Raw genomic sequence first — 24,586 nt, 5'->3', positions numbered from 1 at the left:
CATGAGTGGGGTAATTACATTGATCTTCATTCCCTGCTCACCAGGGTACGTTCAAAAACCACAAATAGCATCCATCAGCCACATGTCAGCAAATATTACGTGCACCAAAGCGGACACTTATCAGTAACGGTCGACTCCAGCCGAGATTCTTGACCGTGTCTGCTTACAGCTATATCAGTGATAAAGCTGTACACAATTTGCTATGGGGATTCTCAAATGTATTCGAGCAAAGCTACCCTTCCCACTACATTTTATCTCCAAGCTACCGAGTCTGTAACTTCTCATAATATGGGTTTCTCACGTTCTCTTTTACAGTGGTATAAAGAGTGTGACAACACCTCAGAAAATGTTATTTTCTGAACATTCTCACAGAGAACATGCTCTATTCATTTCCATCTTCTTAAAAGAAAATTTGCAGCTCAAGTTAGATGGTATGCAACTATAATCAACTTTATAAAGTTTTCATATGAGTGCCTAGTACCAACATATACCAAATGAACATATCACTAATTATAATCTTGTTTGAAAGCATGAATTGTTTCTATTTATGATAGGTCTAAAGACAAGCTTTCTAGTTGCCAAGACAGATATTTGCTACGCAGTATACTTCAAAAAAGCTTTCTAGTTGCCAAGACAGATATTTGCTACGCAGTATACTTCAAATTTGAATATAATAGTAAAGAAGTCTATTGCAATGTACCTTCAGTCTGTAATCAGATATCAAATACTGAATGCATGCCAACAAGTTCACATGAAAGGTACAACCAACATTAGATTATGTATACCTTTTTTGTGTTTTAGTTCATGGACTGAATTCTAACCGGATGGATTTGATTTACACTTCCACTGTGAATCTGGGCCTTTCTGGAACAATCCTATGGTACTATACATGTATCAAAGGTACAAAATACTAGTACTTACAATGTAGTTCAGGAAAAGTTTGTGCAGGTATAGAAGCTCTGTCAGCACTCACATTTTGATGAGCCCATAATGACATCGAATCATGCATGTACTAATACTGTAGTATATTGTAAAACACACACACACACTTTATTTCTTTTTTAGTTCTTTTGTAATTTGGGGGGGGGGGGGGAAGGTATCTTGTTTTCCCACAAGACTCACTGTACTGACAATAAATGAGACTTTTCTAAATATGGTATTTATGCTGTCAATGTACACAGATTTCCAGCATGTAATTCATAAGGTTATTGGCCTTGATGTCTCATATCAGTTTGTCTTCTAGTATTCCTCAAAGGGCTACACGTGCAAATCATTGCATGAAAGTGATGGTTAACATAACCCTACACGTACATGCTCTTGTCATGATAAGCCAGTTCACAGTTACAATCTGAGCATGTGCAGGTAAAGGTCATTGCAGACCTTCTCTTGAAATTGATTTGCAACTGAGGTATTCAAAACCTAGATGGGGCTTCTTGACAATTGTGTTGTAAATGAACCAGGTGCAGATTGGTATTTACAGGTGAATGTGCATTCTTTTCAGCAAAATTAACAAAAGCCATTCATGCAGCACTGACATGTAAATTAACACTTCCTGCATGGATGTTTTCAACTGCTCTTCTTAAAGACTATTCCATGTACTACAAAGTCTGCGGTTGGAGAGGTCATTGCAGACTAGTGCTAACTGTGAACTGGCTTATAGACCGTACAGAGTACTTAACAGGTACATACAATGAGTCAATCGACTGACACACACATATTCCCCTTGACAAATACTGTACATGGCCAGGACTGCACCAAAAACTCTTTTAACTGTCTTAAGTCATGTTCTCAAAATTCCATGTTTTAAAGAATCAGATTTTCACAGGTAAATTACAATTAAACACTGGACCCAAAATTTATGGCCCATTAATAGCCGGATTCACACGTACAAAATAGCGGGATGACGATCGCGCTGACGATCGCGCTCCGTATCTCGAGATTTTTTGCAACCGTTCACACGCTCTAAATTAGCGGGATAGCGATCTCACTCGGAATCTTGAGTTTTTTTGCAACCATTCACACATACAGAATTATCCCGCTAATACCCGATCGAGATAACAGCCAAATCTGCAAACTGGGTCACACAGCACACTTCACTGCCTGCGCTGCTCTTTGCCCATTGTTTTTTTGCGCGTAAGTGGTGTGGTTCGCGCGCTGTTGTTGTGGTGCGCCAAAGAGGTTAAGGACTTCTTCGCAGAGGCCTCGCTGTTGTGATGTGCGCATTGCATGATGGGATATAAAAACTCGATATTCTAAACCTGACAGTTCACACGTACCGGTGCGGGGCAAATTAGCGCGCTAATTGAGGGAGGAATTAGTGCAAGATTTCTTGGGATTAGCATCGTGATGGTGATTGCGCAAATTTTCAGGTTTTTTGTGTTCACACGTGCAAAACACTCGAGATACTGATCACAATGCAAATCTCAAGATTTGTATCCCGCTAATTGGTTTACGTGTGAACCCCCTATAAACTTAACCAACATTTTTGTTCCACATCATTTATCTAGTATCCCAAATGACACATACATTTCAATTCAACACTCCCAATTAATTTCATTTCTGCTTATCCTGCAGTATCTTTGCGATGTATGCAAGCAAAAGCAAAACTTACCAGGAAGTAAAACTAACACCCAATGGGTAATTTTTCTTTGCAATATTGTGCTGTTCATATTTACATGCCAATAAACTGATCACATGTTGCAGGGAATAATTTTCCAACTCAAATTTGATTAGCAATTTCAGCTGATGAACAATATTTCAAAAGGTATCCTGTACACTTCTATGGAAGAAATCTGCTACACGAAAGTCAGTTTGTGTAGCAGTGGTGTAAAAATGCATAGTAAATAGCGATGCGATACCAGGAAAATTATTCCCTGTGTTGCTGTTGGATACAATTCAATATTTAAAACAGCCATGTCCAAAAAGACAAAGAAAGACCAACATAGATACCCCAACCACAGTATAAGGTGCACTGCACCAACATTGATAATGGATCTGTCGGATAAAATCATGAAGTAGGAGACAGTGTAGTTAGTATTTAGTGCATACTGGGCCCTGCTGCATAAAAAGATGCAATCAAGTATATTGTCAGAAAATCAAACAGTCAGGCATAACTCAATCAGAATTGAGTATTCAGACTTCTGCATGATTTTCCGACTTCTGTTTGATCCAAACTTTTAGGCATCAAGGCCCTGTATGCACAACTATCACTGTGTTTACTTCCACTTTATAGTTTGTGACCTCCATTCAGCAGCTTTGGTTTATACATCAAGAAAATTCCCTCTATATGTTATCAAATATGATATTTCACATCGAGATCCTTCAGCACCCCACCCATAAAAAGTATAAAAAGAACTAAATATTGACTGCAGTCTCACAAATCATCAGATCTTAGAAAAGTGTAACTGTCAGTAAATTACCTGAGGTGCCAAGAGATCACTTTATACCCGTAATTTACAGATGACTGAATTTGGAGTAACTTTCCTCATTCATTAGATAATGCCTAAAAACTTGAATCAAGGATGTGTTTCAACACATCCATATTTGGTAGATTCGTGCTGCTTCGTCCACGAAACATAAAAAATGCCCTTTCTACACAACAGTAAATTTACTGACAATTAAGGTAATTTTTAAATATCTAACTTTGTTACAAGTTTGATTTTAACTTATCAGTTCCTTCACAAGGCTTAATGAGATGCCTTCACTTTTTGAGTGGACACTGCAATAGATCATATTTGAAAGAACTGTCATCAGCAATCAACGTCTGAAGTTTTACTTCCTGACACTATGGTGAGGAGATTGCAATGTCACTTGAGTTTTGCAGTTAAGAATGTGTGAAATACCGTAGCTAAAGATCAAATCCACAGGTAGCTCTCAGGAGCACAATGCAGAAAATTCATTCAGGTGTCAATATCCTCGGGCAAAACGATTGGTATAGAAAGCAATGCGAGTCTCCATAATATTATATCATGAATCAACTACATTTATCAGCACTTATCACATTCTTGTTCCATCATCCTGGATGTGAAAGAATGCACTTGAAAACATCCTCTAGATTCCTGGCCACTTACTCCTTCCTCTAGGAAAGCTGTTCCTCTGACGGCACAGACAAATATTCAAAGAACATCATTGGATTCCAGAGGAAAATTTCATCATTGGTAAAGAATGCAGTTCCATACGGTGTGTCAGCGAAGACATGCCAACTCCTCAGTAGATGCAATGCTGGGCAGGTAGGTCCCTGAGCTACATACAGTTCTGGCCTCATCACCGGGTAGAGACTTTTTCAGCAGGAACTGCACTTTACAGTTCTGAAGTCCACTTGTAGATGACCAGGCAGGAACATTGACTTGGCACTGATCTCTGGCAGAAATTTATCATGAAATGAAGGTGTCCCAACAAATACAATGTGATGATAACGTAGCAGCCATTTTTGCTTCTGATCATGACAAAGTTAATGCTGTTGAAATGGCTTTCTGGTGCGTCCACTTTGCCGATTCTCTTTGGTGTGAAGGAGGATGTTGTAGGTTGAAAACTCATGCCAGCTCAGTGGGCATCAACAGGATCAGGAGAGGTTTAGTGTGGTACCTTCTACTGACTACATACTTTGCAGATTAATGCCACATTCATTCATCAGCAAGGGAGATGCAATGTCCAAATTCCATGGGTACAAAATTTTTCATCATACAACCACTTTTGTGCCATCTGTAGAATTGATGATAGGCTGAATACATCCATCACTGTAGTCTGCTGAGCGGTTCATCTTTTCGAAGAGCAGTTGATCTGCATCAAAACTAGTCTCTATCCTGATCTCAAGATGTCATCTCAATGTTCTGTACCAGCAGTGTGAATAATTGCAAGGCAAAGACTTCCACAAAGAATGTTATATAAGTTTTAAATGTCAGTCCACAGCAGTTTTGCCAAAGAGAGAGATTGCCTGCATGGTGACATATCCTTGAGCACTTGTTGTAGATCACTGTCCATCTTTCACAGAGTTAGAAGTTACTTCAAAGACCCGGGGTATAAAAACAGCCTTGCTCACTTCCTTCAATTTGTACATCTGTGACTCTGGTGTCGATGAAAGCTCATCCTTCTCTCAGCAGGTACTGCTGCCATGGTGTAGCTCCTGCACACCTCTACCTTCCCTGTGAACTTTCAGTCATGAGCTACAAGACACAGAAGATTTTGACATTTTGCTTCCCTGTGCTTGTGGTGTACTGATGCTTCCGAAGTATGAAAGCATTACCAGGGTAAAAAGAGAGAACCAATTCATGGTGTCCACTCTTTCCATGATCATCACCATGCAAGGCTGAAAAATGAGCGAGGAGAGGCTGGTGTGGATAAACTCAACTCTTGATGGACACATTAGGTAGATTTTTACTGCAGCTACTTTCCACATGTTGTTGCCGACATTGCCCACGTAGCAGCTGCCACACGACTTCATGCCCACTGAAGCTTTTCCAGTGAAGAGAAACAAAATGATCTAAAACAAGAAACACAAACTGAAGACCTGTTACGGTTATACCCATGGTTTCAGACTCCACAGAGTTTTAACATTGTGAAAAAAGATCACATGCGGTGCAGAAAAGACCAGCATGCAGAAATTGAAGTAAACAGATGCCCGACCATTCCTTAGAATAATGCAGAAAAACTCAAATGATTTGTTGGGCAGTGGTGGTGGTGCAGGAAGTATAATATTTGGTCTGGGTAGCTGGGGTAGCCCGACATCCGAGGCGACCAGACACAGCTCAGTAGACATGGTAGAGAGGAGTTGAGACAGCTACATTGAATGATGATGGCACTATCCACGTGTTGACTGTTGTTGGTGTCAAAACCCATGTGCATGTATTCTGACGTTGATTTCATCTAAATGCAGCTTTGCGCATTGACTTTTGTTGGTATAGGATAGGCATCTTTATGGAAATTATGCATGAGATGTTGCTCACGAATACTAGGATGGCATAGATTGAAACTCAACAGTGAACGTAAGGCCTTAGGGAGCAACAGACTTCTGCATTCTGCCTGCTGTGTTGCATGAGCACTGAATTACTGCCATCCGCATCAGCGCAGTGAAGAAGCCTCTCCCTCTTTTGCTCTCCTACTACAGACGTGACACCATCACACTGCTGCTGCACAGATCAGCAACGCGAGTGGGTGGGTGCGGGTGCAGGGTGTGTGTGCCACTGCCGAATCTGCACGTCGCTAATTTTGCTCGCGTCGACAGGCAGTCGCAGGCCGCACGTCCCTAGCTGCAGCTGGACCGGGGTTCTTCGCAGTACGATGACATGGTCATACCCGCGACGCGTATCCGAGAGCTGTACACTCTACCCACTGCACTGTCTTGCGTCGTCACTCCTCAAGGTGGATATTCATCACGCACAAATCTGCCATTATGTCGAATGTTCTGGTGGACAAAGACACTACTATTTCTCCATAATTCTGCAGCCACTACATGAAATTTCGACAGTGAATGCATCATCATGATTTCAGAATCGATACCTAAATAGAGATGGCTCTATTTAGTGGTGACTTACAACTCATTTCTCCCGGTTTTCTCCCAATTTTTGCAGATGTCGGTTGTCACTCTGAACGTCGCCATCTTGAGATTAAGAAAATAGTGCAGAGCGCGTGCGCGCGCATGCCGCGCGGTGTGTGTACCTCGTACTACTGTATTACGTACCTACATGGGTAGCTCCATGGTACCTAGCAGCAGCAGCATCGAATGTGCATGCTGTATGCAAGGGTCAACTTATCAATGGTACCCCCCCCCCCCCCCCCTCTTCCACGGGAAAAATCCATGAACCAGGAAGGAGCACCCCTGCATGAACCATGGGAGATACAGTTTTATTGCGATGGTATGTGTGTGGGTTTTTCCCCCGTTTTTTTATTTATTTTGTTTTTAAATAAGAGTCAAAGGGGGGGGGGGGGGGGGGGGGGGGGCAACCCCAGGGCCCCGTCTTATAAAGCCTTCAAATCAATCACAAGTCCCCAAATCAATCACAACTTGCATTGCAGCTCACATGAAACTTGTGATTGATTTCTATCACAAGTCTTTATAAGACAGGCCCCAGGGTGCTACATGGCTTTTTATCACTTGCCCGGTCGGGCAAGCAGATTTTCAAATTTGCTGCGAAACACTTGCTCGAACATAAATGTCACTTGCCCGAAAATAACATCCAAAATATAACGAAACGATATAGAAAATCACGTGTAAGTCAAGATCTTAAAAACACAATCATTTGAATAAACAACACACATTGATATTCACACGCTTACAATAGCGTAAAAAACTTGTCCGATCAAGTGTTGCTGTTTCACGTAATTGTTGGAGAAAGTTGCTGAAATGATATTGAAGTGTGTTGCATCACTAAACAGCCATTAAAAATTGGGCTTCTGTATGGTTGATTGTGTGGGCTTATTAGGGGGGATAAGTGAAACAAAAAAGGTGGCTTCAAAACATTTCCTTGCTCAATTCGGGCAAGCATTTGTTCCCATTGTTCAAAACTTAACACTTGCCCGAATTTGATTTTCACTTTCTCCGGGCAATCGGGAAAGTGCTTATGTAGCACCCTGAACCCTCCCACCCCCCCCCCCCCCCCCTCCGATTCCGCCGTCCGAAATTTTGCACATTCACCCAACCGAGAACATGATAATAAAGAGTGCCGGATGATCCAGCGTGGATAATGATGATAAAAATGAAGAAGATGATGATGATGATGATGGTGCAGAGGAGGGGAAAAAGATCGATGGTGGAGTAGAAGGAGGAGGAGGTGGAGGGGGAGGGGAGGCTGGGAGAGAGAAGGAAAAGGTCATACAATACATAATCAGAAGTACATGTAATTCTGAGAAGGGATATTTGGAAGGATGACTGATGAGCCACAGTCATGGGTTCCTTGACATTTGCTCCTGCGATGATTGCTCCCATTATGAAATATCAACTGCACGGTCGCTCGCTTAAGCCTAACATAAATTTATACCCACAGTAACATTAACCCTAATCCTAATCCTCACATCAAACTAACATAGATGCCTATAGTTCAAAAAAATATTATGAGTGAGATCTTCATGACTCGGCATCTCGGCACACGCGCATGTGCATGAGCGAGTGAATGAAGGGACTGAGCATGGGGAGGGTGTGGGAGGGGGGTGTCCGCCCTCCCATGGTGGGGATTGGGAGCTTTTACAATTTTTAGCTCTTAATGGTGCAAGCTGCTGCATACTTAAGTGAATATTTTTTTCTTACTACTAGTATTTTGAAAGACAAAAGGGAAATATGCCTTTAATTGCAACTCTAACTTTATATCCTTCAGGCTATTCTCCCAATGCGTGAGAAAAATGGGTGTCATGCGTGAGATCGTTAGACAGACCCTAAATGCTTGAGTCTCACTCACAATGTGTGAGACTTGGTAGCTCTGAACTAAACCTATTACCCTATAACACAACCCTAACCCTAACCCTAAGTCCTTGGAAAAAATAAGACCAAAGTATTCTATACTGTCGCAGGAGCACAACGTCGTGTCACCCAGTCATGGGACACCACAAAAACGCCCACACTCGGATGGGTTGCAGAAGAATATCGCGTATAAGATGCAAGAAGTAGCGCTTAAAATCATACCAAAAAATGACTTTATAGCTGATAGAAAAGTCATCGTAACAGTTTATTCATTTTGGTTTTGCTACGAGTGCGCTATGTATCTTTTAGTCATTGTTCCATATTCCACATTTCATAAAATTTTACATTCCATAGCATTTGACATCAATTAAAGCGAGAGGTACAACTATAGAAGTTTGACGTTTGAAGTTTTTATTAGCAACAACATTTTGAACATGTACACAGGCGCGCCGGAAGCAGTTTTGGATTGGGGGGGGGGGGCAAACATTGGAGGGGGCTCAAGATTAGACCATGCATATGTTACACAATATACACATACACACACACACACACACACACATCTATTATATATATATATATATATATATATATATATGTAAAGTGGCGTACGGTGGGTCGAAACATGGGGGGGGGGGGAACCATAAAGTAATTTTGACGGTCTGTATGCTTGTGCGTGTGTGCGTGAGCAATAATAGGACTACAATACATTGCGGAATGTGATACATTCAACAACGCAGTCATTGAGGAACATTGTAAGTCTTCCTTAAAAGTATGGATTATGGAATGACGGTGTGAAACGATCGACAAATTATATACTGTCAGCAACATAAGGTGAATGGCATAACAATAAAATGCGAGCGGGCTTGAAAATTTTGATATTCTACAGTTCCAAAACTGGAGTTTTAATTGTAGCTACATATTTCGCTTTGAAATAAATGGGGCGCATCGGGCGCAACTGCTGGCAATGATTATTGGCAGCAACATTAGGAGAAGGGCATAACGATTCAATGCGAGCGAGCGAAGCGAGCAAGCTTGAAAATTTTGACATTCTACAGTCCCAAACTGGGGTTTGTAGCTTTATCTTTCACTTTGGAAATTGATGGGGCGGCGCATCGGGCGCAACTGCTGGCAATTACTAGCAGCAACATTAGGAGAATGGCATAACGATTCAATGCGAGCAAGCAAAGCGAGCGAGCTCGAGAATTTTGACATCTTACAGTCCCAAAACTCCCGTTTGTAACTATATCTTTCGCTTTGGAAATTAAGGGGGGGGGGCATCGGACGCAACTGCTGACAATTACTGGCGGCAACATTAGGAGAGTGGCATATCGATTCAATGCGAGCGAGCGGAGCGAGCGAGCTTGAAAATTTTGACATTTTACAGTCCCAAAACTCCCGTTTGTAGCTATATTTATCTTTCGCTTTGGAAATTAAGGGGTGGGGGCATCGGGCCCAACTACTGGCAATTATAGGTTTTCCCGGCCAATTTCGCACTTCTGTCAGTCCAATTCCTAATTCCTGCATTCAATTTAGCGAAATTTAGCGTAGATGACAATGTTCGGTAGTTCAATTTTATGATCTCTTCATTCAAATTCATTTTGGAGCATTCAAATTACCTTTAGCCTCATTCTAATTAACACTTTTTCAATTCAAATTCGTAAAACAAGCACCATTTCGTTATTCGTTCATTCAATTTAGAATGATATAGTCACGTGATCACGGACATGCCGCACTCGTTCATTCAAATTCATTTTTGGGCATCCAATTTAACATCTTTTGCAGTCAATTTAGCACACATGTTAATGCTTTGGTTCTTTCTTTCTTTCTTTTTTGTCAACACAGTTATTGTTTTGCAAGCGTCATTACATTTCATATTTTTGTACTTTGTATATTTTAGAGATTTTGGCAACAGTTTTTTTTTTCTTCAATGTGCTTAGTGATTCTTCCAGTCCGAAGATATAGTGCATCATGTGACCACAACTTATCTGACCGTTGAGTGCTTTATTCCGAGTGTGTCGGCCAGTTCTAGGAAGTCAAGGTTATGATCATCAAATGTTCCTATAAGTCTTATTCTGTCTTCTTGAGAAATACGTCTGTATCTAACTTGTGCTGTCATGACTGTAAGAAGATGAAGTTAATCTGTAGTATTGGTACATGTAGGCCTAAAATGACATGAATGAAAGAAAAGGGGCGTTACAGGACAACAAACTCGAGTTATATATGGTAAAAATATGATACTTTTACTGCTTAACAGTGCGTGGATGAAACAAAAAGTCACATAGAAATACGCGTTTAAATGTTATCACCTTTTCAAAACAGAAATAACATGACGTTAATTTGAATGAACATGTTGGGAATTTGACTGCCCATACGCGAAATTAAATGACTGAAATACCCCTTTCGGCCACTGTTGGCGAATTTGAATGACTGAAGAGCACGTGCCAATTTGAATGCTCGTTTTCCGAATTCGAAAGGCACATGTGCAAATTTCATTGATCGAAATGCTAAATTGAGCGACCAACTTGCAATTTCGAATGACAGAATGTGCAGTAACGAGGATTTTCGCTAAATTGAATGAACCTTTTATCAAATGGACTGACAAAAGTGCGAAATTGGCCGGGAAAACCTATACTATCAGCAACATAGGAGAATGGCATAACGATTCAATGCGAGCGAGCGAAGCGAGCGAGCTTGAAAATTTTGACATTCTAGAGTCCAACAACTGCCGTCGTAGCTATGTTTTTCGCTTTAGAAATTAAGGGGGAGGCGCACCGGGCTCAACTGCTGAATGCGAGCGAGCGAAGCGAGCGAGCTTGAAAATTTTGACATCGTTTTACAGTCAAAAAGCTGCCGTTTGTAGCCATATTTTTCCCTTTTATTCATATATAATTTATATATATACATATTTATTTTATTTTCTTTGTTTATTCATTTATTTTTATTATCATTATTATTATTTTTTTTTTGGGGGGGGGGCAAAAATGCGTTTTGCCCCCCACTTTTTGGAGGGGGGGGGCGGCCGCCCCCCCCCCCCTGCCCCCCCCCCCCCCCCCCCCCCCACTTCCGGCGCCTATGCATGTACATATAAGAATCATAACACAATTGTATCTACATAAATGTGAAAAATATACTTATCTGTTACTCCTTTACAATAACATAAATGATGATATTTGAGAGTTAATATGATACATGTAGCATAATTCTACAAAGTTGCTGTTGTTAACAAGGAAACCAAAAGTTAGCACAAGCGCTAGTCGTGAATGGTCACCCTGATCTTCATACTAAAAGCTAAATACAAAGAAAAATTATTACGAGGTTTTAGTTGAAATGACTGTGAATATATCATTCATTTTCTAACATAGAAAACTAAAAATACTTGATATAGTATAATATCTATTAGAGTAGGAAATCTGCAAGGCATTTACGAAATGTAGATCTTTTGTTCACGCATTTCTCGTGGCAATGTATATTCCAAAGTTTTGGTCCTAAGTAAGAAATCGAAAATTGTCCCTGTGTGGTTCTAAATTTTGGTAAGTACAACATTCTTTTTTTCATTTGTTTTTGTCCTGTAAGTATGATTTCGCAACAGTCATACAGAGGGTGCGGAATAGTTCCATTGCAGAGATCGTACATAAATGTAAGAACTGAGAACTTATAATGTAACCTAACAACTAGAAGTTTGAATCGTTGGGTCAATGGTTCTGAATGTGTTCGTAAGGACGAAAATGTTATAGCTCTCAGAGCCATTTTTTGAGAAATTTTAAGTGAGATTTATAAGTACTGCCCCATACCTCAATACCATATAAGTGGCTGTATAAAAGATTTATACAGAAGCACAAGAATGCGCTGCGGAACATATACTGTCTTTAACACCTACTTTCCTTCGAACACATTATTTACCAATTGAATGTGAGGTTTCCAAGTAAGATGACAATCAATCTGAGTTCCGATGAAGGATGCGACACTCACCTCATCAATGTCTGTGTCAGACAGTTTTATTGCACCCCTCATAGCAAATAACTGGCGTTTTCCTCTTATCACCATATAATTTGTTTTCTTTAAATTGATTGTAATTTTATTGGCATTACACCATGTTTGAACTTTATGCAGGTTTTCATTTACTTCATTCACATCAATTTCTTTTTGGCGAGCAGCATAAGTATGAAAAATATTTGAATCGTCAGCAAACAATCTGAATTTAAAGAAAGAGGATGAGCGTGGCAAATCATTTATAAATATCAAAAAGAGTATAGGCCCCAAAACTGACCCTTGCGGGACATCACAAGTTATAGTCTTCGGTGTCGAGACCATTCCTTTATAAGATAGCAGCTGAGATCTGTTAAACAGATAATCAGCAAACCATTGAAGAAAGAGTGGGGAGAACTGGGACAAAAATTGTAATTTGATGAATATTTTCTCCGATAACTTTTCTGATATAGGTTTTCCCGGCCAATTTCGCACTTTTTTCAGTCCAATTCCTAATTGCTGCATTCAATTTAGCACAACTTAGCCCAGATGGCATGTTCGGAATTTCAATTTTATAATCTTTTCATTCAAATTCATTTTGGAGCATCCAAATTACCTTTAACCTCATTCGAATCAGCACTTTTTCCGTTCAAATTCGTAAGACAAGCACCTTTTCGTACATCGTTGTCACGTGATCACGTATACGCTGCGCTCGTTCATTCGAATTCATTCTCATGGGCATCCAATTTCGCATTTACTGCAGTCAATTTAGCAGACACGTTTATGCGCTTATTCTTTTTTTTTTCATTTTCATTCATCATAGGTATTGTTAGCAAGAATCATAACATTTCATATTTTCGTATTCATTCTTTATTCTGATATCATCTTTGCAACAGTACTTTCAAAATATGTGTACATGTCTTTATAATGTTCGATAGCATTATTTCATTCACAGGTAGGCCTACATTAATCTTAAATTTGTTTTGACATTATTGGGAGAAGGAAGTTTCAATTTACATCGTGATCATTTCTTTCATCTGCATGTTTCATTATCATTTGGTGGGCGCTACATTGCGTTGCGTCAATCATCATCATAAAGTTCTTGGATCAGCTCTAAGGAATAGCCATCAATTTGTCAAGGTTATTACCCTCAAATGCTTCTATGATTCTTTCCCTGTCTTCTTGAGAGATATACGTCTGTATCTAACTTGTGCTGCATGACTGGACATACAATGACATAAGAAAGTGAAGTGAATCTATGTTACTGGTGCATGTATAGTTCTGATATCATCAGTGTATGAAAGAATATAGGGGCGTTACAGAACAACAAACTTGAGTATTTAGGGTCAAAGATACCTTTACTATATACTTAACAGTTATGTGGATAAAACAAAAATTCACATTTAAATACGTATACATGCACGGTTCTCACCTTTTCAAAATAGAAATAACATCAGAACATTACGCCAATTTGAATGAACATGTTTGGAATTTGACAGCCCATACGCGAAATTGAATGACTGAAATGCCATTTTCCGCCAGTGCTGGCGAATTTGAATGACTGAAGAGCACGTGCCAATTTGAATGCTCGTTTTACGAATTCGCAAGGCACATGTGCGAATTTCATTGATCGAAATGCTAAATTGAACGAACAACTTGCAATTTTGAATGACAGAATGTGCACTAGCAGTGACGAGGATTTTCGCTAAATTGAATGAACCTTTTATCAAATGGACTGACAAAAGTGCGAAATTGGCCGGGAAAACCTATATTCAGAATGGGGGCACTCATGTCTCGGACCCAAAGACTACTGATGCTAGGCCACATGATGGGTTGTGACTTCATATTCCTAAAAGTCTTATATTTGTGTTATTATTGATTTTTTTTTTTAAATCAGGCTTAACGGGGTGAAATGGGCCACCCCCATGGGAGAAGTGGGTCATTGGTTGGGGTGAAGTGGGACAAACAGTAACTATTGGCTTAGACAATAATCCCGGCCAATTTCGCACTTTTGTCAGTCCAATTCCTAATTGCTGCATTCAATTTAGCGAAATTTAGCGTAGATGACAGTGTTCGGTAGTTCAATTCTATGATCTCTTCATTCAAATTCATTTTGGAACATTCAAATTACCTTTAGCGTCATTCTAATTAACACTTTTTCAATTGAAATTCGTAAAACTAGCACCATTTCGTTATTCGTTCATTCAATTTAGAATGATATAGTCACGTGATCACGGACATGCTGCACTCGTTCATTCAAATTCATTTTTGGGCATCCAATTTAATATCTTTTGCAGTCAATTTAGCACGCATGTTTATGCTTTGGTTCTTTCTTTTTTTGTCAACGCAGTTACTGTTTTGCAAGCGTCATTACATTTCATATTTTCGTACTTATTTGAGAGATTTTGGCAACAGTTTTTTTTTTCTTCAATGTGCCTAGTGATTCTTCCAGTCTGAAGATTTAGTGCATCATGTGGCCACAACTTATCTGGCCGTTGAGTGCTTTATTCCGAGTGTGTCGGCTAGTTCTTGGAAGTCAAGGTTATGATCATCAAATGTTTCTATAATTCTTTTTCTGTCTTCTTGAGAAATACGTCTGTATCTAACTTGTGCTGTTATGACTGTAAGAAGATGAACTTAATCTGTAGTATTGGTATACATGTAGGCCTAAAAACTAATGACATATTCGGTATTATGAAAGAAAAGGGGCAAGGGGCACTACAGAACAACAAACCCGAGTTATGTATGGTAAAAATTACTTTTACTGCTTAACAGTGAGTGGATGAAACAAAAAGTCTTAATGTTATCACCTTTTCAAAAAAGAAATAACATGACGTTAATTTGAATGAACATGTTAGGAATTTGACTGCCCATACGCGAAATTGAATGACTGAATTACCCCTTTCGGCCAGTGTTGGCGAATTTGAATGACTGAAGAGCACGTGCCAATTTGAATTCTCGTTTCACGAATTCGAATGGCACATGGGCAAATTTCATTGATCGAAATGCTAAATTGAACGACCAACTTGCAATTTTGAATGACAGAATGTGCAGTGACGAGGATTTTCGCTAAATTGAATGAACCTTTTATCAAATGGACTGACAAAAGTGCGAAATTGGCCGGGAAAACCTATACAAGCATATCATAATTATAATAATGTGTGTGTGTGTGTGTGTGTGTGTGTGTGTGTATGCGTAGACAATATGTGTGTGTGTTTGAATTTTATTATGAAGAGTTTCATCGCAAGACGTCGTGTATTATAGTTATGGGCCATCAGAGAAAGTTGCATTAAAGGCATCCAGAATTTAAAGAAAATGATAAGAAAATCTTTGATTTTTTTTTAATCATAAACTTTGAATACAGTGAGAACTGGGACAGTGATGCTGTCCCAGTTTACCCCAGCACCCCCAAAATTCAAAATGGCGGCTAACATCACAATTTAGCCGATTTTTTTTTGTGCAAAATCTTTTAATGCAAATTATTGGAATTCATACGGCCCACATAGGCCTATAGCATGCTAAGTGTCTGCTAAAGCCGAACGATTAATTTAGAAAGCATTTCACACTGAATGCAAAAAGCTGCAAAAAGTGTCTGAAAAAAAAAAAATCAAAATTAAACTTTCCGGCAGAGTTGTTGCAGAGCAGTTACCGTTTGCTTGTACTCTGATGTCAAATGCCTATTATATACTCTAGGCGATGACTTGAAATCTGATTAGTTAAAAACTTTTTGAGATATGAGAGGTGTCCCATTTCTCCCGCGTCCGAGTTCTCCCCATATGCACTCTCCCCTACACAAGATAGTCAATTTGAGATGCCAAATCAATACCACAATATAAAGAAAAGGGGAATTCAACAAAATCATTTTTTTGTGTGAAAATGACACATTCCATCAACTTGATACTGACATTAATTATGTTAAGGGTAGCAATAATTATTCCCCCTGCTTTCTGAAAGCGGTTAGTCAAGTGCTCTTTCATTATGCTATAGAAAAGTGAATTTTTGTGGAATTCTCCGTATATTTTCTTTATAATATTGTCCACACATTACGACACGTCGTCATAACCTCTGGTAGTCTCCTCATCAAGCGGTTCCAACACCAAAACCTTAAAAATTCATAACTTTTTGCATCGATTGTCCGATTTTCCTCAAACTTTCATTGATGTGTTCTATACTAATGTTGCTGCTTTCACTATTCACTCAATCCACATTTCTATTGGGGGTTTTGGTTTCCTTTAAATCACCCGCGAGTGAGACTTCATTATACGATTAGGGTCCTATATACACAAACCTAATTATTTCCAGTGATCAGGGAGGCACAATAAAAAGTAGGGATTTAGGAAATTAGCTTTGAGAACTTGATTGGAACAAATCAGAATCTAACTCATTCCCAAATGAAGGACCTGTAGAAGTGTTTTAAAACTAGGAAGGGGGGGGGGATAGGAGCCATGAAATGCACTGTGTCTTGTAAATATTAAGAATGAATATCACTTTTTTTTAGTAATCTGGGGGGGGGGATATCCTAGGTATGTCGCCAATATTCAAAATTATACATGAATATTCCAACGTGATACACGTACTACAAATCTGATCTTTTTTAAAATCAATTTACTGGAAACAAAACATTTTAACTTCTATGATCAAAGAAATCTACACGATTTATTATTCGCAGGGTCTTTTTCTGAACCAAGAATATGTAAATCTCATTGGCATGAGCAATTTCCCCAGGCCAATAGTATTCCGTATAGTTGAAGTTAAACGGTAATAATAGAATTGAAAACAAAGAATGCAATCTTGACTTTGGGAAAAGATGTTTAACTTTATAAATATTCCAGCATTCTTAGACAACAATATTTATATAAACAATCAACATGAACTTTCCATAGAGGAATACTATTATGATATAAAAATATCGATATAACCTCAGCTAACCTCTTCGTCGCCCGAGTCATTATCTCTTCCCTATGTATGCTCTTGTTTCATCACAATTCATGCGCCTTTTCTCAAGGTTCCTTCATCAACTGACAAGTCTTCCATCGAACCCTTCACAAATCGACATGAAGTTGACAGAATAATGAGATTTTAGATATCTGTTATATGTCTGCATGAAATAATCATTGTTTTGTAAAATTTTTACCCAGCGTGGCTGAAAGATCAATCCCATTGCACTGTGTCATTCGTGATAATTTTTAACATCAAGATAAACCTTCCATCAAAAGATGGCGCTATTTAAAATTCTGTCACACGATTGATGTGATCGCGATGCAATGGAAGTGCTAGCTGCGTAATGTGACTGTGGAAATTTCGGCGAGCTTGTGTTTGAAATGCGCTGCATGGTTTTTAGCGCTGGTCGCAGCGGCGGTGCCATGTTTTTGGAGGCATGATCAATGCACGTACATGACAGTCAGAAACAGGGTACTTGACCGATATAGACAACCGTGTCAATGGACTCATAAACGTTCATCATTTGGGACATAGTTGAGAGTAAAATTGGTAAGATCTACACGAGTGCTCATGCAGCACGAATTATTCATTAACTGATATGAGGAATATGTATTATGTCTTTCTTCATAAACGATGCGTGAGGAGTGTCAGAGCTCGGTTGTTTACGAACGAAGTTCAGCAGTTTTGTTGGTGACTGTCGAGGCTAGCTAGCTAGCCTAGGGTGGCTCGCTTCGTACACATACTGTAGTATCGTTTGTCATGACGTTGTGATCGCCAAACTATGTGGATAAGTTTGATAGCTCTTGTCTTGTTATGGACTGCCCTTCTAATTTTCTTTTTGAGTCACCCTTTATGCTAATATCGCTGCTGTTGGTGCCATCATGCCACGGTTTAGGCCTAGACTAGTGTAGTAGACGTTCTTCATGTTCTTGTCAATCTTGATCCAGATTGCATTGTCATCTTTCAAACTCTCGAGTCTCAGACTCGCGCGAGTCACAGCACAGTGAACCACACAGGGCACAGCAACATTCAGAAGTTGCTACGGGCGTCTGTCTGTGTTATTACACTTACAATGCAACTTGTCACTGCTTTAGACAGGAGTCTTTTATAATTTTTTTACTTATCCGCTCTCCTCCGTGTATAGGAGGGGGTTTAGTGAAGTCAGACGCAGTCTCCACGGAACACATCCTCGACGACCAGATACAGACCAATCTTTCGGTCAAGTCACTGCTACACACTGACTGTACAGCTGTCAGCAGTAGAGTCTAGAACTCGTAGAAGCTTTCTATACAATGATGCACAGGTCTGAGTGCGTCAGTCGGAATTGTGTGTATAAGGTAACTATGGAATGCTTAACCCACCCACGAGGCGAAGCCAAGTGGATTAGGCTAAATTCCATACTGTAAAAGTGGTTTATTTTGCGGTGGTTTTATTTTCGCGTTTTGTGGTTGAACCGCGAATTTAACATCACGCGAAAATGTTTTGAACTCGTCGCTTGTTACAACGCCATCATTACCGCCTGCGAATTTAAACACACGCGAAAAAGTCGGCACCGACGGAAACCGTGAAAGTTTCTGTATGCGAAAGAAACCACTTTTGCAGTAGTTACTGCATGCACACTATTTAGCAGAGACTCCAACTCTCCCGTTTTCGACGGGAGATCTCCCGCCGAAAACCCATTTTTGCAAAATCTCCCGTTCTCCCGTTTGAGATTTAATTTCTCCCGCCCTGGCTCAATGTCTCCCGTTGGGAAGGATTTCTTACTTATCGCTATTGTATGTTGCAAAAATAAGCCTTAGATAGCACCAGAGAGCAGCTATAACACTAGGAACTTCGCGCTTCGCACACATAAACTTGGAGTCTCCCGTTTGCTAGGGGTTTCAGGCGGGAGAATCTCCAGATCAGAAGGTGCTTCCGGTTGGAGTCTCTGATTTAGCCCCGGAGACCGCGCCGCCAGGCGCGGTCCTGGCGGCTTCCCCGCAGTTTCGCTTATGTTAGTTCCTAAGTATTCTGTGCGCTTGTGCAAGTGATTGTGAATTCTGTGAACATCGGTGAGCTGCTTATAAGACATCATTTTGTGCATCACAAGCAATGAAATGCATCAAACAGTCGCCGATGATAGTCATTTAGGTTTCATCGACCCATGTAAGTAATCCTAGTAGTTTCTGTTGAAAAATTAAGGAAATATAGCGCCGCAAAGGCACCCGTTTGTTCAACATGAAGATCTTTTATGGGAGCACGGCGCAGCCGCCACACTGCGTGTGGCGGCTGTCGCAGTTAGCACACTATTCAGACTGACACATGAGACATATGTGCGTCATCTGCGTTATAGAATGGGGACAATTTTCTTGCCAAAAATCCATTTTTTTGTCATGTTCCCCGATGGCAAATTTACTGGATGCATTTCCTTTTGGCTTGCCATAGACGAAATCCCCAAAATCATGCATCCGGTACTGGGCAAGTCCAAGATAAGGTCCCCTCAGAAGGCAAAATTTCATCTTTGCTCAATATTGACGTGTTTGGTATCATTTTGAAGCTTATGAGTTGAAGTTTTGATTTCCATGGAGGAAAAAATGATATTATGTAAGTTTATGCAAATTTCAAGGGCTTCATTTGCATAAATGTGAAACACAGCGTTACGTATGGGACATTTATAAAAATTCATATTAATTCAAAGGAAAGCAAATGATATTTGATTAATATGTGGACATAAGAAGTTCATCAAATAGTTTAACTTGGTATAAAAATTTAGGGATTATGCAAATGATTATGCAAATTAGCTCGTGTCTTATCATGAGATGTCCCATACGTAACAAATTGAGGTCATTTTTTTAGGTTTTTTCTGAAATTGCTATGGATATTTTAATGCCCTTTTGGAAAGTTCTAATTTATTGTTTAGAGAAACTAAATACCATAGAAAAAAGAAAAAACAGTAAAAGAAATATATTCTATTAGGCATTAAAATAATGTTACGTATGGGACAAATGCGTTACGTATGGGACATCCTCATACATATTGCATGTGAATGCATGTAGCTAGCTGGGAAGGTCTCTCAGTACACAAATGGTCAATCATCCTGAAGAAAGCATCCCAACATTGTAGCTACTTTTTGAGTTTTAGACACTTGAAACAATGCATGTACTTGACTGAACAATTTTCAGAAAGGGGGAGGGGAAAATGGCAAAATACACAATGAAAAATCAGCATTAAAGGGATGGTATAGTTTTTGTAGAAATGGGGATTCAGTTTTCAACATTTAATGAGATGATTGGAAACCAATTATATGAATTACTAAAGAGCATACAATTCTAAGACTAGAGGATTCCAAAGTTTATGTGATGGAGATCCAATTTGAAATGGTTGTGATATATATACAAAAAAATATATAAAGTAAAATGATTCCTTTTTATTGCAAGCGATACACAAATTGTCCTTATTCAGTTTCAATAGTAGCCACGACAAAATTCATGGGTATACATACCGAGGTGTGACACGAATCAATGACCTGACTGCTAGACAGACATCATATATCTACTCCATCACTGGGGTTCCACGCAGCAGGTATTGCTTATTTATTAAAATTAATATTTCTTGTGTCAAGTCATTTTTTGTTGAAACTAAATGGCAAACTGCCCTTCATCAATGGAAGTAAACACTTTAAACTATTCAATTTTTCAGTAGTAACTATCCTGATAAAAATAGGGCATACATACTCAGGTTTGTCATAAAAAATATAGAATATGATTAAATATGATTATGATGGTAAATATACGGGGAATATTGTTCCCTTGTCAATCTGGAACAGCATTTGAGTAATTTCAACTGATTCTACCTCAATCGTTATGCAAAAATTTGTTTATGGGTATTTTGCAAAATTATTTTGCAAAATACCCATATAAACTTGGCTCTCCACACACTAAATGAATGGGGGACAAAGGGCATGCATACTCAGGTTGGTCATAAAAATATAAAGATATGATTGAATATGATTATGATGGTGAATATTCGGGGAATAATGTTTCCTTGACAATCTGGATCAGTATTTGAGTAGTTTCAACTGATTTTACTACAATAATTATGCAAAATACCCATAAACATGGTTCTTCACACACTAAATGAATGGGGGACAAACTGTCCCATACGTAACTGTCCCATACGTAACACGTCATGTCTGTCTTTAATTAGAACCTGTAATTAGAGCTTTTTGCCTAATGACATGAAACTTACCTGTGATAATCTTGAGTGTTGTGACTTTCATCACTGTGAGTTATAAGTTATAGAATGAAATACTTTCAGAGAGTTTTGAGGTTGAAAAAAATGTTCAAAAAAACAAAAGTTTTCTGGTCCCATACGTAACGGCACATATTTTCTCTTCTAGAATATAATTGTCAAGGTCATTTTTCTCAATTTTTTACATGTTTATACTTCTCCTAGATATCAATCACCATGATGAAGTTCAATATGATCAAAGGCCATTAACACTATTTTTCAGGTCATAAAAGTCTCTGAATGTCCCATACGTAACGCGCGCATTATCTTGGACTTGCCCTACTTCAAAACCATGCATCCAGTAATTACTGGATGCATGGCAAAAGTACTGGATGCATGATTTTGAGCTATAATGTAATAGGCATCTCGTACTGAGTGTGCGAACGCTTGCTTAGTGCGCGAACCTTTGTTACAAGTGCACATACTCTTGCTACAAGTGCGCGATAACATGTTTACCACTGTCGAGCAGCGTGTGGCCAGTAGAAAATCCACACACAGTTCTTGACCAATGAGATCGCAGGATTCTCGCTACCCATTCTATAGTCATCATTGATTGATGACAGGCAGCAATGGACAAATTATGCTTGCTTTATACACCTGACCACACTAGTACTTAGTAGTAGAACCTACCTGTAGTAACAACAGGAAACAGTGCTTGCAAATTGGCCAGCATTGCATCGATGTTGTTGATACAGTGTAGCTTGCTCATTTGCAAAGGACAGAGGAATACTGAAAAAGATATCTAACACAAGCCACCCATAATTTGACCACAATGGCATCCAAAAATTGACCGCCTGCTGCATTTAGACACCTATGTACTTATGCACACGGTAGAACCTTGGCACGGGAGGTCAAACCTTGGTGCGGGTGCCGATACAGATATCTGTAACGACACGTCGTTATTGGCAGAAATGCGAAAACGCGAACTAACGCATTGGTCGCTCATCAGATGTAGGACCTAATAATGTTGCTGACCTGAGCAAGCATGTATGAAAATGGCCTCGGTTGTTGGTGCAGCAAAATGTAGGATAGACGCTTTTTACTTTATTTATTTAGTCTTGGAACTACTCTGTTTTATACTAGTCTACAACTGTTTGTCCATATGATCCAAGATTTCCAAAGAGAGAGAGAGTTGCAGCCATTGATGAAGAAGTGATGTTAACGATGAACATGTACAGCTTTATGTTGTGAATTAATCTATTTGCAAAAATATGTAAAATCTGCAAAATATGACCTCAGACTTTATTGATGGAAATGATATTATAAACTTGAAGAGAAGCCTAATACATGAAATTACAAGTCACAAGTACATTGCACTAGACCTCTACACTGTCCAAAATATTGCAAGCATTATGGTATGTACATGTACTTACAAAGTGCCAGTGAATTAACATTTCCGCTATCAAATGAAGGGTAAGAATTTAACAGCAGCCAACCATGGAGCTGAAAAAAGGAGTGAAATGTACTTTGAAAGGAACATAAATACCCTTGACATTGTATGATGCTAGCAGTATGCCTCCATAATGCGCTATCAGATACAATTGACCGCATGTGATCAGACTGACCTCGGGAAAAGCAAAGTATCAGTTACATATCTTTGATGATGCCATCATAAATTAGAATACCAGTAGCTCTGTCCCAATCAACTCATTTGTTGTTGTTGATTTACCTGAGTTATCTTGACTCTAGTTTTCCTTGAAGACACAGCATTATACAAAATTCATGTATACTAAGCCACAACATGGTAATGGTATGGTTACTTTTGATGACTTCTTCATTTCTCGACTTTAAGGGGCTGCAGACCATGGCAAAGAGCAATTCCAGCCTGTCAGAATGAAATTGGTTGTGAAGGGGAAGATACCTCTGGTGGCTCAAATACGATGTAATACTTGAATACACTATGCTAATTTTAATGATGTGATGTATTCTCCCCCAAAGAGACAATGGCAACAGAATACATGCTTGTGATTGCACACAAATGTCAAGAAACTTTTATAAAGAAATTATACTGCATTGGCACACAAGAGTAGAATTGCGCTGGTGTTATCTCCCATACAACTGCTTTAAATTGGGCTCCAACACCAGTGGTCAGACTAACAAGGAGTACCAATTGTAATCATGTATTACCAACAGTCTAGGTGAAGGATGCAGATGTGAATGTTTTGAATGCGACAGTTGATGTTGAAGAAGGATTGAATTGGCACAAAATTTTGAACATCCCCAAAATACCAAAACCTTGATTTTTGCAGGCACAGATTTCAATTCATGTGGCCATGTCTAGAGTGTAACTTGTGTGCAGGTACTTTCCATTATTTGATTGACTGTTGCTTTAGCATATGGGCAAGTCCAAGATAAGGTCCCCTCAGAAGGCAAAATTTCATCTTTGCTCAATATTGACATGTTTGGTATCATTTTGAAGCTTATGAGTTGAAGTTTTGATTTCCATGGAGGAAAAAATTATATTACGTAAATTTATGCAAATTTCAAGGGCTTCATTTGCATAAATGTGAAACACAGCGTTACGTATGGGACATTTATAAAAATTCATATTAATTCAAAGGAAAGCAAATGATATTTGATTAATATGTGGACATAAGAAGTTCATCAAATAGTTTAACTTGGTATGAAAATTTAGGGATTATGCAAATTATTATGCAAATTAGCTCGTGTCCTATCATGAGATGTCCCATACGTAACAAATTGAGGTCATTTTTTTAGGTTTTTTCTGAAATTGCTAAGGTTATATTAATGCCCTTTTGGAAAGTTCTAATTTATTGTTTAGAGAAATTAAATACCACAGAAAAAAGAAAAAACAGTAAAAGGAATATTTTTTATAAGGCATTGAAATAATGTTACGTATGGGACAAATGCGTTACGTATGGGACATCCTCATACATAATGCATGTGAATGCATGTAGCTAGCTGGGGAGGTCTCTCAGTACACAAATGGTCAATCATCCTGAAGAAAGCATCCCAACATTGTCGCTACTTTTTGAGTTATAGACACTTTAAACAATACAT

The 24,586-nt window shown here is 39.0% G+C and overlaps 2 protein-coding genes across 2 annotated transcripts in view; one reads left to right on the top strand and one right to left on the bottom strand.

Moving 5' to 3' along the window:
* LOC139721576 (THO complex subunit 2-like) overlaps positions 1-6,585 on the bottom strand; it is a 51,746-nt gene extending 45,161 nt beyond the window's left edge. Inside the window, exon 1 of the mRNA XM_071632908.1 lies at positions 6,531-6,585. The gene's annotated coding sequence lies outside the window, so the exon portion shown is untranslated. The remainder of the gene's footprint in view (positions 1-6,530) is intronic.
* An 11,244-nt stretch (positions 6,586-17,829) lies between these two features.
* The window catches only part of LOC139721659 (probable protein phosphatase 2C T23F11.1), a 45,642-nt gene continuing 38,885 nt past the window's right edge, over positions 17,830-24,586 (top strand). Inside the window, exon 1 of the mRNA XM_071632987.1 lies at positions 17,830-17,845. The gene's annotated coding sequence lies outside the window, so the exon portion shown is untranslated. The remainder of the gene's footprint in view (positions 17,846-24,586) is intronic.

The sequence above is a fragment of the Diadema antillarum genome, unplaced genomic scaffold (genome assembly GCF_040938485.1).
Source record: "Diadema antillarum isolate AM-2024a unplaced genomic scaffold, OU_Dant_1.0 scf00000146, whole genome shotgun sequence".
Classification (NCBI taxonomy): Eukaryota; Metazoa; Echinodermata; class Echinoidea; order Diadematoida; family Diadematidae; genus Diadema; species Diadema antillarum.
Note: the sequence above shows the minus strand (reverse complement) of the source record. Positions and strands in the feature narration are given on the sequence as shown.